Source organism: Corvus moneduloides, chromosome 2 (assembly GCF_009650955.1).
Source record: "Corvus moneduloides isolate bCorMon1 chromosome 2, bCorMon1.pri, whole genome shotgun sequence".
NCBI lineage: Eukaryota > Metazoa > Chordata > Aves > Passeriformes > Corvidae > Corvus > Corvus moneduloides.
Genome location: NC_045477.1, coordinates 68,774,564 through 68,790,946, shown reverse-complemented (window position 1 = coordinate 68,790,946; position 16,383 = coordinate 68,774,564). Strand labels below are relative to the sequence as shown.

General features: G+C 41.3%; 1 protein-coding gene across 14 annotated transcripts in view; it reads right to left on the bottom strand.

Annotated features, from left to right (window-relative positions):
• LMO7 (LIM domain 7) overlaps window positions 1-16,383 on the bottom strand; it is a 132,027-nt gene that overhangs the window by 75,350 nt on the left and 40,294 nt on the right. The window lies entirely within an intron of this gene.

Genomic DNA, 16,383 nt, shown 5'->3' with positions numbered 1-16,383 from the left:
AGGGAAAGCTCTGCTTCAGCAATTTAATATGCTTTAAACTTTTTTTTTGGACATATAATCACAGGATGTAACAGATATTCCTTCATTTAAAATTCATTTTTAAAAAAACATCTACAAAGAAAATAACAGCTGCTTCTAATATAGAAAGTAAAACAAACCCAAGAATCCCCATAACCTTCTGTTTTGAAGGTCCCTGGGATTCTAGTATTCCTTATCAGTCTGTAAACATGGCTTAATTCAAGGAAAATATTTGAGCAAGGTATTCCCCATGCAGGCTGTGGGCTCTGCATTACCACATCTGAAAGATCCCAGGTGTCTTACACCATGAAGGTTATGCCCCAAGGCCTGATGAGAGGTGCCATGGTTAGGGCTCCCCTGCTGCAGGGGGTGCAACATGATGGCAAACATGGGGGACACAGTGTGGTGGCAGATGAGAGGAGGGAGCTGGAAGGATGGAGGACAGGCAACCTCACCTATGCCCGGGCACTGGCCCCTGCAGTGCCCCGGGGCTGCCTGCACATTTGGCCAGCAAAGAGCTTCATGCTGTGAGATGAAGCCTCAGAAGGGGCACTTATTTTTCCTTTCCATGCAATGCCCCTTTTTTCTTTCCATGCAGCATGGGGAAAGCTGGCTAGATGTGTCAACTTTATTCAATTAATATTTGAGTGTCACATTAGTACCAAAACAGCAAGGACTTGAAAAGCATCATTTCCTCTGCATGGAAGAAGCCACAGGCTACAGTCTCATTGCAAGAAGAGGAACTACTTGCTAAACACCAATCAGGTCAGTGTTCAGGGGGCTAGGGAGTCTAATAAACTGGAAAGTAAGGCACAAGAAGAAAGCAGCAGAGCAGAAAGAATGAGTAACTCCAAGGTAATGAATTGGAGAGACACCAACAGCAGTGAAGGCAACATGGTCTGATCGGTCTGACCAGTCACCACAGCTCAGAGCAAACTCCCAAACCAATGGGTTATGTCAACCACAGTGCTGCAAAGGAGCACATTGTGCACGTAAACAAGGAAGAAGAATCAGATTTAGAAAAATAGATGTCGTCTACACCCTGAGAGCAACAAAAACAAAGCAGAGGAGTTGCTCATCAGTGGTTGCTTGGCTGCACAACCACAAAACTGTTGGCACAGGAGAGAATTACTTTTGAAGGTGTTTCAGCAATTAAACCTATCAAGCATCAACCTCCTGATAAACAGCACTTACAGCCCCCGAGAACACCATAGCTGACAGGAGTCAAGACCATCAGGAATGGGGTCAGAGGCAGGGAGAGATAACATGGAAGGCAGAACACCGTTAGTCATGGCACTCACATGCAGGATAAAACATGGTTCAAAATCTCCCTTCCTTCAGCTCCCAAGCCAGAAGTTTGATCATACCTGCCATCTCACAGGTTACTGCCTCAACACCAGCTGTTCTGCATTCAGGGCCTAGAAACGACCCTCACAGCATCAAGAGGTGACACATCCAATAGGCTATTTATCAGGTTTGGATATTGACACAAAAAGGTATCATTTAAACAAATCAGCACCTCTAAATACTGTCCTTGCACAGTTATTCTTGACCATTCCTAATCATCTTCATTAATCAGCAAAGCCACAGGTCCCAAAATAGCTAGCAGCCATTTTAAACTCTATCAGAATAATGAATGGGAAGATGAATTTTAAATAGCACCACAGAAATAAGTAGAAAAAAAATTACAAGTTCTCAACCTTGCAATTAAATTTATCATTAGAAGTGCGAATGGGAACATTTTTCAGTGATTAATGCACTCAAATATAGAAACCATGACACTATTCCTTTTACCAATGCAACTGTACTTTAGCAAGACTAATGGTCACTGCCACTGCAGCTTCAAAGGACATATTGTAATCTGAATCTCATCACACTTCACAAAAACGGTTCTATTTAAACATCCAGACCTCAAAATCCTGGAGAAGCACAACACACCATACCTATCTCTAGGGTGACAAAAGTCACTGATGAGATGTGCTTAAGAGAAAAAGGTTCATCCACCACCCTCCTCTGCCACCAAGGGGTTCCCAATCTCTGGAAAAAGGAGCAGGCCATTTAAATTTAAGAAAAATTCAAATTAGCAGTGAAGAAGGATTATGATGATAAGGGGAGATGAGGGACTTAAGACAATGAAAACTGGAGAATTTTATTCCATTATACCAATAAAATGGATCACAAGAGGCAATACTAGTACCATCTATCAGCACAAGAGAAGCAAAGCCAGAAGGGGAGCGAAGAGCTGCCCGTTTCAAAAGCAAGGATCCATTGTCAGGCAGATCAAATACACTTTTGCAGAAAACATAAGGTTCTTACCATTATTAAAGGATGCTCTTGAACTAACAGGGATAAAATAATCCAGTTAATTTTTGTGTTATTAACAGAATTCAATCACTGCATTTCCCTGAGCATCTGAAGTTGGAATTAGCATCATAGAATTACAGGTTTTAAAACACAACAAAAATAAGGCCTGAAGTCTAAACCTCAAAATTCAAGTGTAATTCATTTCTGGTATGCTATTACTACTTCTAAGTGTCTTGGTGAGAGGGAGCAGGGAGGTTGGAATGAAACTATGGGTAGGGCTGGTTTTTTCCCCCAAATGATGTGCATGATGGAACAGCAGAGCATTTCAAATGTTCCCAGCATGGCTTGAGTTTTCCACATGCTGTACAGACTTTTTTAAAATGCACAACATAGAACACTGACTAGATAGAGCTATTACCCTTCAGTATTCCATTTTTGCCTCAAACTTCAAAGTGAACCACACCCAAAAGCTCTGCAAAGTCATAATGTGGGAGAGACAGAGCTGCCAGTGGGAAGCAGGTCATCCACAAGCAGCCTTTTAAATACTGCTGTTCAGGGAAAAGGCAAACAATACTGCACACTTTCAGCTATGTACCTGACTTTCTGGTCCCCATGGGGCATCACTAGACATAAACCCCTCCCTCTGCCTGTTGTTAAAGCATTTCCCTCTAACCAGTGCTTTGAAGGAGCCGAGATGACATCTCCACATTGAAAACGAGGCTGTGGTTCACACTCTCCTTCCAGCATCCAAGCAGAGCAGGACTGCCTCTCACTCCTGCAACCCCATGGACATGAGGAAAGAAAAGAGCTGAGTCTTTCCTGTCCTTCACTTGCTGGTCCTCAGTGCTGCTCCTGATCCTAGGCCAGGGGCTGGGAGGCTGTGCCAGAGCAGATGAATGTGAGGGGAAGAGCAGGGGTGATGCTGCAGGGCTCCTCAGCCCTATCACTATGCTCCAGACCACAAAGAAGAAAGAAGCCTGTTCCGCTATGGGGAAAGACAAGAATACGGACACCGTCCCTTAAAAAAATCACAATATTAAAGAGCAAACTTAAAAAAAAAAATTAAAAAAAACTGAGGCAGTGGGCAGTGGTTCTGCGTTGCACCTGTGATCAGCTCCTAATATATGTCACCTTGGCAAGAACTTGAAAGAAAAAGGGCTGGTGAGGTGCTGGTGGTGGTAGGGAAGTGCAGAGCTTCCTCAACATCTAAAAAAAGGAGGAAAAAGAGCACTTTTAAACCAGAAAAAATAAATTAGCATGAGCAGCAGGAAAGTAAGAGAAAAGACAAAAGATGCAAAAAGGATCAAGAAAAGGCTGACATTAAGAAGGAAAAAACCCCAAAGCCACCAACCTTAGAAGGGACATAAGAGTGTGTAAAGCAGAAACAGCATTTTTAATGTTTCTAAAGTAAGAATTAATTAAAAGAGGTGTCTCCATAAGAGAATGTAGATACCATCTTATTTTGGCTACTTACATGCAACGCGATGTCACGCTAAATTTGGCTTGTGTAACAGAGCTGCACTTTTATTTAAAAAAAAAATCTCTCCTTATCATGATTATCTGGGTGGGACAGGAATATTAATTTAAACAAGTGTGTAAATACATTTTCTTTCTTTAGGGTGCAGTCATGCTGTGTGGTAAGCCTGGTCTTCTCCCTAGTTAACTGTTTCTCTGAAGCCCTGCATATGCACCAAAACACAATGAAATCTCATAGGCATACAAGTTATGGCACATCTTTCAAATCACTTGGCAACTGGGATAAAAACCCAATTTAACTAACATGGTATTTTTCTGTTTTTCCTGGGTATATCAGCCAATAAAAGACAGTACTCTAGGTTGTCTCCTATTCTGATACAAATACCTGCTGTTTCAGTCAAACCCCTTATTTCTACTGCTATTCAAGCTCCGGTTTGGAGGGGAGAGTTGGGGAGGAGGGTGTTTGGGTGGGTTTTTTGTGGGTTTGGGGAGGATTTTAAGGGGTTATTTTCTGAGTATGGAGGGGATGGTACCCTATGCTTGAAAGGCCACGAAACGTATTTGCATTAAAGCGTTACATCATCATCCAGACCATGATTTGGTGCCAGAATTTTTTTTTTCAGTTTCCAGGCTTCCAAAAAGAAATAAAAAAATTTTTAAAAAAGACAAAAACAACGAAGTACCTATAGTGCCTAGCAACAAAAACTTTTGACATTTTAAGAAGAGAGATTGATGCATTTTTTTGGATACAGAATTCTGAAAATCACTTGAATAGGTCACATTTAACAGGCATTTTTCCTTAGTACTACATTTATCAAGACATTTAGTCATCTTGAAAGCTTACAGTGTGTCTCCAACTCTGCCTTCATGACAAACCCTCTTTATTGGCACCGTCATTCCCTTATGTAAGGACATTTTCCATTAAAAACACTGGTATTTTTTTAAAGTAGAAAATATTTTTCATATGCACAGCATTATACCGTCCACTCAAGTTGGCTCAAATCAATCTAATGCAGAATTTAGAGCTGCATTTGGCAGCAGCATCACTGCACAGCTACGCTTTGTTTATACTCAGAGGTGGGGTAAAAGGAAAGAAACCTACAGCAGGAGCCCGTTGAACAAGTTGGGTGACTTGCTCTTCCTCAGAGGTACGTTTCGGTTATTAGCCCTGGCTGCGGGTGCAGGTGGGGGCAGAAGGGGTGAGAGGATAGGAGGGAATAGGGCTGAACACCAACCCTGTGATCTGACCTCAGGCCTAGGAGCCAGGAACTCCCCATTACCACCTTGGCCTTGAATGTCAGGATGTTTGGTGCCCATTACCCACCCATCCCATCTGTAGACTGATCCCAGCTCCCTGTATTTCTCTGAAGGCCAACAGTTTCAACCTTGAACCAAATGCAGAAGGAGGAGTGGATAGAATCCCTAAACAGCTCTTTTACTCCCTTTTCGGACCCAAAACTAAAAATAGTAATTAAAACAATCATCCTGCAGACATAATTTGACTTAGAGTGACCTCAGGGCTTCTGTTCAGTAAATTATCCCACCTATAACAGAGTGCACAGAGCACTGTGTTGGCCAAAGATCAGAAACTGCGTTAATTGCTTTGCCACTCCCCTCTGCGCACGCCCTTCATTGCTTTTCCACACTGGGTAAAATAATAAATTACTGTGATCCTTGACACAGGGATTCCCTGCCCCAGCTCTATGCATGATTACAGATACTAAATCTTTATTGATTCACTGCCAGCTTTCCTCTCGAAAAACAGGTGTTCCTGCTGTGAGAATGCAGGAATGAATCTTTGTGCACAAACTTTGCCGTTACCTTGGTGCTGCCAGTATCAATAGCTGTAGATCAGCCAGGAAGAGGAGGAGCATTCCCCTTCACCATTGCGACCATTATGGAAACCCCATTTTAAAGCAGCCTTAGGTAAAGAATCATCCTGGTTTCGGACAAGAAGGTCCATCTGTCTCCTGAACCCCAAGTCCATCTGCAGGGACTGCAGCTGGTTATGATTCTCTGTAAGACCAAGGTGTACATTTAGGGATCTTCCCCAGAACTTGTTATTCAGGTCCTGGCACTGCCCACCACCAGGTGTAATGGCCAGCAGAAGACATCTCTGCTCAGCCCACCTCACTGCCGGCAACCTCTCACAGCACTGAGCTCCACAGTTTCTTCACAATGGGAGTAACTGGATGAAGGAAAACACACAGGGGAAATTAATGTGGGTTGTTGGGGTTTTTAAACAGGACTTCTGAGTTGACAGCTTTTAAGGTGTTTAACACAAGAAAGGACCAACTGTTTTCAATGACTCAAAATGTCTCCCAGGCTGATATCTCTAACCATGCTACAGCATAACCTTGCCTATGACATTACAGACGTATATCACTGCAACAATGGGTACCAAATGAGCCTTTTATTGATAAGAGAGTGAATATCAGGTTGTAAACTGCAGGTGTGTTTTTGGGATGTCACCGCTACCAAATAAGGCCATCTGGAATGGAGAAGGACAAAAGTACATCAGGCTGGCAGACAAGCCTTGTTAGTAGAGCTCATCCACTCACAGGCATTCATATTGTAATTAAAATATAAGTTTGGAAAGCCAGTATGGAAGAACTAGCCTGGACTATTTCCTTGTTTAGACAAGCCTTAACTTTCCCACCAGTTAGCTGCATTCCAATCAAAGTCAAGGGGAAAAAAAAATAAAATTCAAGTGATATGCTTTACACCCCAAACAGTTTATACAAAACAGACTCTGCAAGCAAAGTGTCCTAAATACTTCAGTGCCAAGTACTGGAATGACAGTAATCCACTTAAAGGTGAAACTCCCCTGAAGCCTAATGAGTAATAAAAGAAGTAAAGACCTCTTGCTCTTGAAACACAGTTTTGGCAGAGCTTGCTTTCCTCCTCCACCAATTCCCTTTTTTTTATTTGTATACATAGGTTTTTTTGTTTTGCTCACACAGGTTAACAACTTGATATAGGTGAAATTCAGCTTCTTCATACACAGGACTTGAAACAGAGCCTCAGATCTGCAATTCATGTGGCCCCTGGTTTTTGGACAATTATTTAGTACTTCATTCTTTCTAAGAGAGCATTTGGGAGGTTCCTCTTAACTTTGCTTCCTTCAAGAGCCAAGCATCTTTTGTTTCTTAACAGGAGTAGCACCCTAGTACTGTATCTAATTCTTGCTGCCCTGCCATGGGCTTATCCTGTGCTGTCGAGAAGCTTTCCCAGCACCCTGGATCAACAAGCTGGTTTGGAGATGACCTGCCTTGGAGCCCACCTGAACCCCCGCATCAGTGCCAGGCTTGCTCACGCCCCTCCCCACCCTCCTGCCATGCAGACAGCAGCTTGGTCACCCCAGCTGAAGCAGTTCAGCACCCTGCCTTTGGCAGCACTTGTTGCTGGTGGTGTTGTTAATAGCTCTTTCTCATACCTCACTGGAGGAGGGTGATTCAGCACAGACACATGGGCGCGGAGGTGTTCAGACAGGCGTTAGGAGATGTGGTATGACGATTTTGTACCAAACAGAAGGGTAAATAGCATAGCTGCACAGCTCCACCACTGATACTGCAGAAAAAGTTACCACCGCTGCAATTAACATCTACGTTCTTTGAAAACTGCCATGAGTTTTAAACACCTCATATTGATAAATATCCAAAAAGCCAGAGATGGGGCGGGGGGGGAAGTACTCTAGTGTCCACCTTATGAAGATTTAGTACAAACACTGAGTGCTGCAAGGAATCTCAAATCTTCACTTCCTTGGCAAAGGCAGGAGAAATCAGATTATGAATGTCACAAGTATGAGTTAAGGTGTGTACTACTTCTACATGGTTGACATTTTTTTTCCAGTTAGGAAGGAATGTTCTAGACAAACACAGACAGTCATCAGTTACTTCAGAAATAAAAATAGCATACAAACAACAGAATATACCACAGACTACAGCTGATTGAATTGATAAATGGACATTTCTTGCAGCTCATTTGGCAACCGTATTTATGTGTTTTGTTAAGTGGCAGCAAGCTCAGGCAAAAAGGGTAATACTTTTTCAGAGCTTTGGTTTAGAGCAGGAGGAGGGATGAAAATTTTCCATATTAGAAAGTTCTTGCTGCCAATCATATTACTTTATAGTCAGTTGACAAGGTTTTTAAAAACTAAATAATTACTTAGCATTTCGACATCTCGTCCCAGTAATACACTAAAAGCACTGGATTGGAAGACTGATCTCATTCAAAGCCTCCCAAAATACTGCTTTTGATTCAGCGATCAACCAGCAGGCACAGCACTTATTGTCCCCCTGACAAGAGGCCAGGGCAAGTAGCTGAACCACCATTTCTTGGGGTCTGCATCCATACACTTTCTCCCCACTTCCTATGTCTCCTAGACACATTTCACTTCACCATCACCCACCTAAAACCTGTCAAATTCAACCCTGTGTCTGGGTTTCACTCTGTCTGATCGATGTCTTGGGCAGCTACTAAAAATGTCACAAAGAGTTTGCATCAACCTCCTCTTTCCCCACACCCTACATTTCAAAGTGTTTAGGCAGCAACAGAAAACAATTAAAGGAAATTCAGAGCTAAGGCTGAAACATACCATATGTTTTCAAGCAGAGGGGCACAAAACATCAGTAAACCACTTCCGAGATTACATACTCCCACTATCAGGCATGGAAAGACTACAGAACAATGTCATCTCTAACTATTAATAACCATACTTCCTTTCTAGCACACAACCCTTTCTTCTTAATTGTCTGCTAGGGGTATTTCCATACAGGCCACATTCCTCTTTCCCGTAAGACAGCAAAAAGAGTACCAACAGTGATTTATAGTTCCATGTACATTCCTATGAGGTTTTGCATTACTCCTGACATTTGCTAATTTTCCCTTCTCTTGGTTTACAGTGTAGTCAATGAGAAAACTGGACTGAAGTCAAGATTTCACCCCTACCCTACAAGTGCTGATTAACCTCTGCACTAAGGCCACTAAAACGCTCACTAACTCTACTATCTTTAGGTATAGAATTGAAACAATGGTAAAGAACTTTTTGCGAAGTACTCCAAGATCTGACACATTAGCAACTTCTTATATAAGAAGAAGCAAGACTTTTCTTATTTTAACTATTTAAAAATCAGGTCTCTAAAATGCTTCATAAATTCATAAAACCAGAAAAAAAAAATCATAACTTGTTTTGGGTTTTTTTTTAAACAGAATTTTCATCCCAGTTACTGTGGCCATCATATTCCCAAACTTGAAGAAACATCTGCTTAAGCGTTTGAGGTAATGTAAAATTCAGTAGTTTCAGTTGCCAATGGAAACACATTTACTAATTTCCAAATTGCATTTTTCTGAGCACTGACAAAATCTCACTAAAATACATCACATAAGAAATGTAACGCTTTATCTGATGGCCACATTTGAAATACAGTGCTGTGTCAATTCCCAGGTGAAAAGATTTTTTTCTCATACTAGTAACATGGGATCATAGAATGGTTTGGGTTGGAAGGGACCTTAAAGATAATCTTAGTCCAACCTGCCTGCACTGAACAGTGACATTTTCAACTAGATTAGGTTGCTCAGAGCCCCATCCACCCTGACCTTGAATGTTCCCAGGGATGAGGCATCCACTATGCCTCTGGAAAAGCTGTTCCTGTACCTCACCACCCTCACAGTAAAGGATTTTTTCCTTTCATCTAATCTAAATTTATCCTCTTTTTACTTAAAACCATTACAAGTAGTAATCACAACAGTCCCTTCTAAAAAGTTTGTCCTTATCTTTCTGATAATTTTCCTTTAAATATTGAAACATAGAGACTTCTCTTCCCAGGCTGAATAACCCCAACTCTCTCCGCCTGTCTTCATAGGAGAAGGGCCCTTCTCTGGACCCTCTCCAACAGGTCCACATCCTTATAACTGGATGCAGCACTGCAGGTGGGGTCTCACCAGAGCAGAGCAGAGGGGCAGAATCCCCTCCCTGGCCCTGCTGCCCACGCTGCTTCGGATACAGCCCAGGACATGTCTGGCTTTCTGGGCTGTGAGTGCCCATGGCTGGGTCATGTCCAGTCTCTCACCCACCAGCACCCCCAAGTCCTTCTGGGCAGGGCTGCTCTGTATCTTATATTGATACTGGGGGGTTGCCCCAACCCAGGTGCAGCCCTTGCACTTGGCCTTGTTAAACCTCCTGAGATTCCCACAGGCCCACTCCTCGAGCTCGTCCAGGTCCTCCCAAATGGCATCCCATCCTTTAGGTTTGTCAACTGCACCACTCAGCCAGCTTGGTGTCATCTGAAAATGTGCTGAGGGTGCCCTTGATCTCTTTGTGTCATTGATGAAGATATTAGACAGAACTTGTCCAAGCAAGAATCTCTAAAGGACATCCCTTGTCAGTAATCTCCCTCCGGACATTAACTATGACTACTACCCTCTCTGTGCAACCATCCAACCAATTCCCTATATATCAAATGATCCACCCATCAAATCTCTCTCTGTCTCCAATTTAGACAGGAGGGTGTTGTGGGGGACTGCATCAAGGCTTTACAGAAGGCCAGATAAGTGACATCTGCATTCCTTCCCTTGTCCACTGATGCGGTCACTCCATAACAGAAGGCCAATAGGTTGGTGAGGCAGGACTTGCCCTTGGCTGTCCCAAATCACCTCCCTGTTCTCCATGTGCCTCAGCAGAGGTTTAGGAGGAGCTCTTCCATGATCTAAACAGGCACAGATGTGAGGCTGATGGGTCAGTAGTTCCCAGGGTCCTCCTTTCTACCTTTTTCAAAGATGGGTACAGTGTTTCCCTTTTCCTGTAAATTTCTTGCTTCCCACAAGAAAAAGGAAAATAACAGTTTTGGGAAGTTTTTTCACTTGCAGCATAAGAAGAATATTGAACAAGAAGAACTACTACTATAAAGAGGAACATGCCCTCATTCCTACCATCCAAAGTACTCCTAAGCCTGCATTAAACATATAAACTGCCTTATAAAGGAGAGCACATTGGATGCAGGGCATGAATTTGGGCAGATCATACCCACTTTCACTTTCTTCCTCTTCAGTTTTATATATATTGAACTTCAGTCATAAGAAACACCCACTGCTATTGCAAAACAAAAGTTTCCACTCATGTAAGGATTACTCCAAGTAAGAAGTCTCTTAAAATACTTGTCTTTCTGAATTTCCCAACAACTTGCTGAGCATACTTATCCAGAAATCAGGTAATGATGCCTCTTTGGTTTTGTTTACACATTTAAATTAACACCTTTCCAGAAAAATACAGATATCACCTTGTGCCTTGCCTTAAGAAAAGCAATACCAGACTAATCAGCTTCCTGGTGAATGATCTCAAATAGGACTTCGGCAGCTTCACTCTTAGCAGGGCTGCATATGCACTCACCCGGTACGTCTGAATGTACAGGCCACTGACAAATCAAAATCCCATGACCCAGATCAGCCACAAGAGAGGGCCATGGTGATGCCATGAAGATTTTTTGCCTTTTCTTTTATACCCCTGTTATACCTTTTTTGCAACTTCTGTATTCTTAGTGCATTTTGGCTACATTCTTGGACTTGTTTGTCAAGCTGAGAGACCAAACATTTTAGAAGCTTTGTAGCTAGGGATCAGTGTGCCCCAGACCCCAAGGTCCTCTCCAGAACACATTCAGTAAACCAAGATAGAACCATCCAGGAGAAGGTTCCTTGGGGAGGGGGGCTCACTCCAGCCTCTCATTGGAGAATCTTTGATAGATATGATAGATATCTTTGATAGATACACTAATTAGTAAGACATAATGTTATACCAGATCTTCTGGGGGTGAGCATTGCAGTGGGCATTGGGGTGTGCTGGACCTGGACATAGTGCACCTAAGGATCCTTAAAATAAATACCAAGGTAAAATCCCTTTTCCCCTTCTAATCGTGTATGACTCTTGATTTTAAGACCAGGAAAAGGCATCAATGGAAGCAGGACTGAAGGCAGAGCCCACAGCCACCACATTAGCTGTAATGTGTTCTGTTACTCTTCAAAAAGGTGACTTAAACCTTCAGAAGAAATAGCAGTGCTCCACATCACTCAGTATTACTCCCTCGTTGCTGAAAAAAACCAAAAAAATGGTCAGAAAAGCAAACAGAGCACGTCAAATACTTATCAGCTCATTAGTCAGATCTTGACCAAAATTTATGAGGCTATTTTTTACAAGCATTTTTGGACTTAATTGCTGCACAACCACCAAGTTTAAGTCTATATTTTCTGATGTTCAGTAGTGAAGCAAAGCAAACAGCAGCTTTTATATAACTTACTCCATGTATTTGTGTACTTGCCCTTCTTCATTTTTCATGAGGAATGGAAAAGAGGAGGAGTTTCCTTATAATCAGTTTCTCATAGCAGACAAGACACCATTATTACTCTTGACTCATATACTAGTCAAATTCACAGAGCCAGAATTCAAGGTGAAAAAATAATTATTAAAAAATATATAATGCTAGAAGACAGAAAGGATGTATCAATATAAAGCAGAAAGGCTATATTAAAGACCATATGGTGAACATCAAGAGAAAGTAATCAGAATGAAGGAATGAAATTTGGAAGTAGAGGTGCTTTGAAAAAAAAACCCAATTCATTTTAAATCAAATTAAAGCCTCTCATATATCATCAGAGATCTTAAATTTAAATAGAAACCACAACTAATTTGATTCTAAGTAATCTAGAGAAGGAAGTTTGTAGCTGAATCCTAAATAAAACATACAATTGAACTAATCTGTACAATTGTGGACTCTACCTGAAAAATTGTTTTGAAAGTGTCTATAATAAAGTAAAAATTTCATCTGCATGCCATTCCCCTGAAACACAAGGAAAAAAAAAAAAAAACACACCACCAGAAAAACCCATCACCCTGTCAAGAAAAGTTTTCCACAGAAAAGGAAAATTTGGCCAGCTCTCCTTGATGACAAAAGATAAGGAAATACCAGGGCGGTTCCATGGTTTGCAAAGTGTTAGGCACAAAGGCACAGAAAAATATTTTTATTTTTTATGTTCTCCACCCCTTTCTTAATCTGCCCTTTCATTCTAGTTTAGCTTTCTATCATATTTCTCTCTTGTTACCTTTACTATTCCCTTTCCTGGTTTAGAAGGTACATGCCAATGATCTAAGTAACACTGTTTCAGGTGGTTGTCTCGGTGCAAGCATTATTAATACCTCCTGATACCTTCAATAAACACATTTTAGAATGGTGTCGTACTACATTGCATTTAAGAGAAGCAATGCTGTTGGAGTAGCAGTTGTCAGAAGGATATGTTTCCTGTTGAATCAGGAAAATCTGCATGGAAAAGCATCAAGTGCTCTCCACCCTAAAGGAATACTAATTTCCCACTAGAAAAAAAATGCCACTCTACAGTATTTCAGATAAACATGTTCAAACCCGAGACTGGCTAGAGATGCGCACCTTTATGTGTGTGTGTGAATGGGAAACAAAAATTCATTTAAAAAAACCCTTTCCCAAAGCTGAAAAACTGTATGAAGATGACGTTTTGTGCTCATGTTCATCCAGCACTCACACTGAGACTGTTAGCAACATCTCAACTTGTTTGAATTCGCAGACCAACTTGAAACAAAACTGCTAATGTCATTTCATTTACAGCTCTGAAAAAGCCAACAGCTTTCTATTCTGCCCTGTCGTACGATCACAGCCCTCATGTCTCTAACGTGAGAAAAGGCTTCCCAACCACAGTGCAAAGCATTGCACTTCCACCTTGCTCACAGGAGCTGCAAGCAAAAATAGATGGTCTTAGAAGACCAAATTGGTATCTTGCAAGGAAAAAATTGGTATAAGCAAGATTTCCACTCACTACCCCTCTCCAAAGAAGGCACTGGCTCTTACCTCAGAGTCTTTCTTGGAGCACCCGGTCTCAGATGGAAACGTACCTTAACTAAAATTCTGCCTTGCTGAAGAGCGCACACTTATTCCTCCTGAGCAACAAGCAATGTATTATTCTGACAGATATGTTCAGCTGGCATAAACTGTACATAACTCATTTATCTTCCCACTGTCTCATGGGGTCTTGTGATTTTCATTCCAGTTTGTTCTGTGTTCAGCCAACTGAGTTGAAAACAGGAGGTTTTTGGGGAACAATGGTGCTGCAGCCAGAGATGCACCTCTGAAACTGCTCAGCAAAGCCTTGTTGGAAAATATGTTGTCAAACCACAAAGTCCTCCCCCTCATGTGGTTATATTCAAACCATCCTCACATGCTAGGATTCAAGCTGAAAACTCTGTATTTTTTGAGAAAAAAGTTTTCCTTTGGGTTTGCTTTTGTTAAATACTCATTTTCTTTTCACCACCCCTACTGCCCAAGAACTCTAATCAAAATCATTTGGCAGGATCTGAGCCCAGCAAAATTTAACCATTTGAGTAATTTTCTTTAAACACCATCTCTGTTTCACACAAGTATGGACTGGGAAAAGTGGATTTTAAGTAAGAAAGTGCAATCTGTACTTTTTCTACCATTCATAATGAAATCTCAGCTTCCACAATCCTCTGACCTTTCTGTTACCCTTCCCATATCCCCCAGAAATGCCCAAGGGCTTCAGGAACAGCTGCTCTGTACTGGTTTGCTTGCCTCACTGCTGTACTGGGGAAAAATATGTACACAGCTCTTTATACAAACTGTGTATTTTAGACAGTTTGAACTATAATCAGAAGTTAAATTCTAATTTTTCAGAAACTATTTTCGTGCAAAGGTTCTAAATGGCATTTTAAAAAAGTAGTCAAAATTAAAGCAAAAAACCCAGCAGCTAACCCCCCAGTTAACCCCCTTCAGGAAACCTATGGGAACATCTCTGTCTCCAAAATCTACCTTGTGCTGTTAAAAATCAATCTGCTGCACATGGCAACTTTCTGCAACTAGCTGGCACACCTCACTGTCCAGGAAACCACCGTAAGAGCTGCATGGACATTTCTTCAGTCACCTGTCCTGCCCACGCTTCCTTGCAACCACTCTGCTACTTGCCTTACCCCCAGCAGTTCTATTTTCCAAACTGGAACAAAAATGAACAGGCAAATGGAGCTAAGACAACGGCTGCATCTCACCCACATGCCTCAGGAGAGAACTGGAGCAGTGAGGCTGGAGCAAAAAGTTGCCAGATGGATACCAAGTTATGGCTAGATCCAACTCTTCTTCCCAAAGAGTTCTTACAAACTCTCCCACACAAGCTGCAGCCCAGATTTCCCATGCCATACCAAACTAGGGAGAAGTTTAATCAGGTTTTTTTTTTTTTTAACTTTCCTGGTACCAATTAAGCATTTTTCTTTAACTGAATGCCGAGTCTCATTTCAGTATTTAATCCTTGAAACACATGTATTTATTTTTCCATTCCATCATGACTAGACCTGAATCACTGCAATCCACAACAAAAAAGTCACTAGGCAGCAGTATAATCAAACTAAAGGTAAAAGCTAAGCCTTAATCTGAGTTGTGTAAAATGTTCCTGCCAATATAAAGTCCCTATTAGATCTCAGGATAAGTAAGGTGTCATAAAAGTAAACAAGACATAAATCAATAATGCATGGACTTCATTAAAAGCAACACCTCACCCTAACTCAATACAAAAAAAATCTAGCACACAATATTCCATATAGAACAGAATGTTTCATTATTCCTATAGGCCTTCACTTACTATTTTACTCAAACAATTTGTTTTCAAAACAACCATGAACTCAAAGAAGCCAGATAACAAAACCCTTCTGGAGATTCAACCAAAGGCATCTATTCAACACTGTGTTTCTGTACTGCTGAAAAAGCCTGTCAAATAGTTGAAGTGAACACAATGCTTAAACAGCATACTTATATGGAAATAAAATATATTAACTCCCTAGGGAACAAAACCAAAACTCGAGAAATTCCTGGAGGGGAAGAAAAACAAAGGGGAGGGAAAGGGGGAGGAAGAGAAACAAGATGTCTTTCAAAGTATTTGTTTCCTTCTGATAATCAGACTGCCACGAAACTCTCAAAACCATGGGGGGGTTGTTTCCTTTGAATCAGAAGACTCAGAAGAGAAATGGATGCTAATTGCACAATGAATGCATAAAATGTTTTGGAAATGGACTACAGGAATGAGTCTAGAGGAGCATGAAGAAGCTGTAGAAAGAACATGATCAGATCTCGTTACGTTTTAGAAAAAACCCTGCCATCTCTCGATATTAAAATTTCCATCTGTTTTAAAAAAAATAAAGAGAGAGAAAAAAAGAGAGAAAAATGAGACACATAAATTTCCCCCTTCCAACAGTGATTTCTAGATCTCATAAAGGCTTGCTGGGGAGCAATTAGTGTGAGACTCGAAGGCATTGAAGACAGAAGAAGTGGGAGCCACAGAAGTGTATATATAATATTTATCAAGCCACAGAAAATACTAGAAGCAAATTTGTGGGAGAAACAACCTACAAGCAATGAAAATATATCCAGAACATGTCAAGCAAGCCTACCACCTAATTCCCTAGTAAGCTTTTTCTATCTCTAAATCCTGTCTTTCAACCACAGTATCCTGAGCCTGCCAGGTATCTATGTCTGCTTTCTTATAAACACAAATCCCCAAAATTTTTAA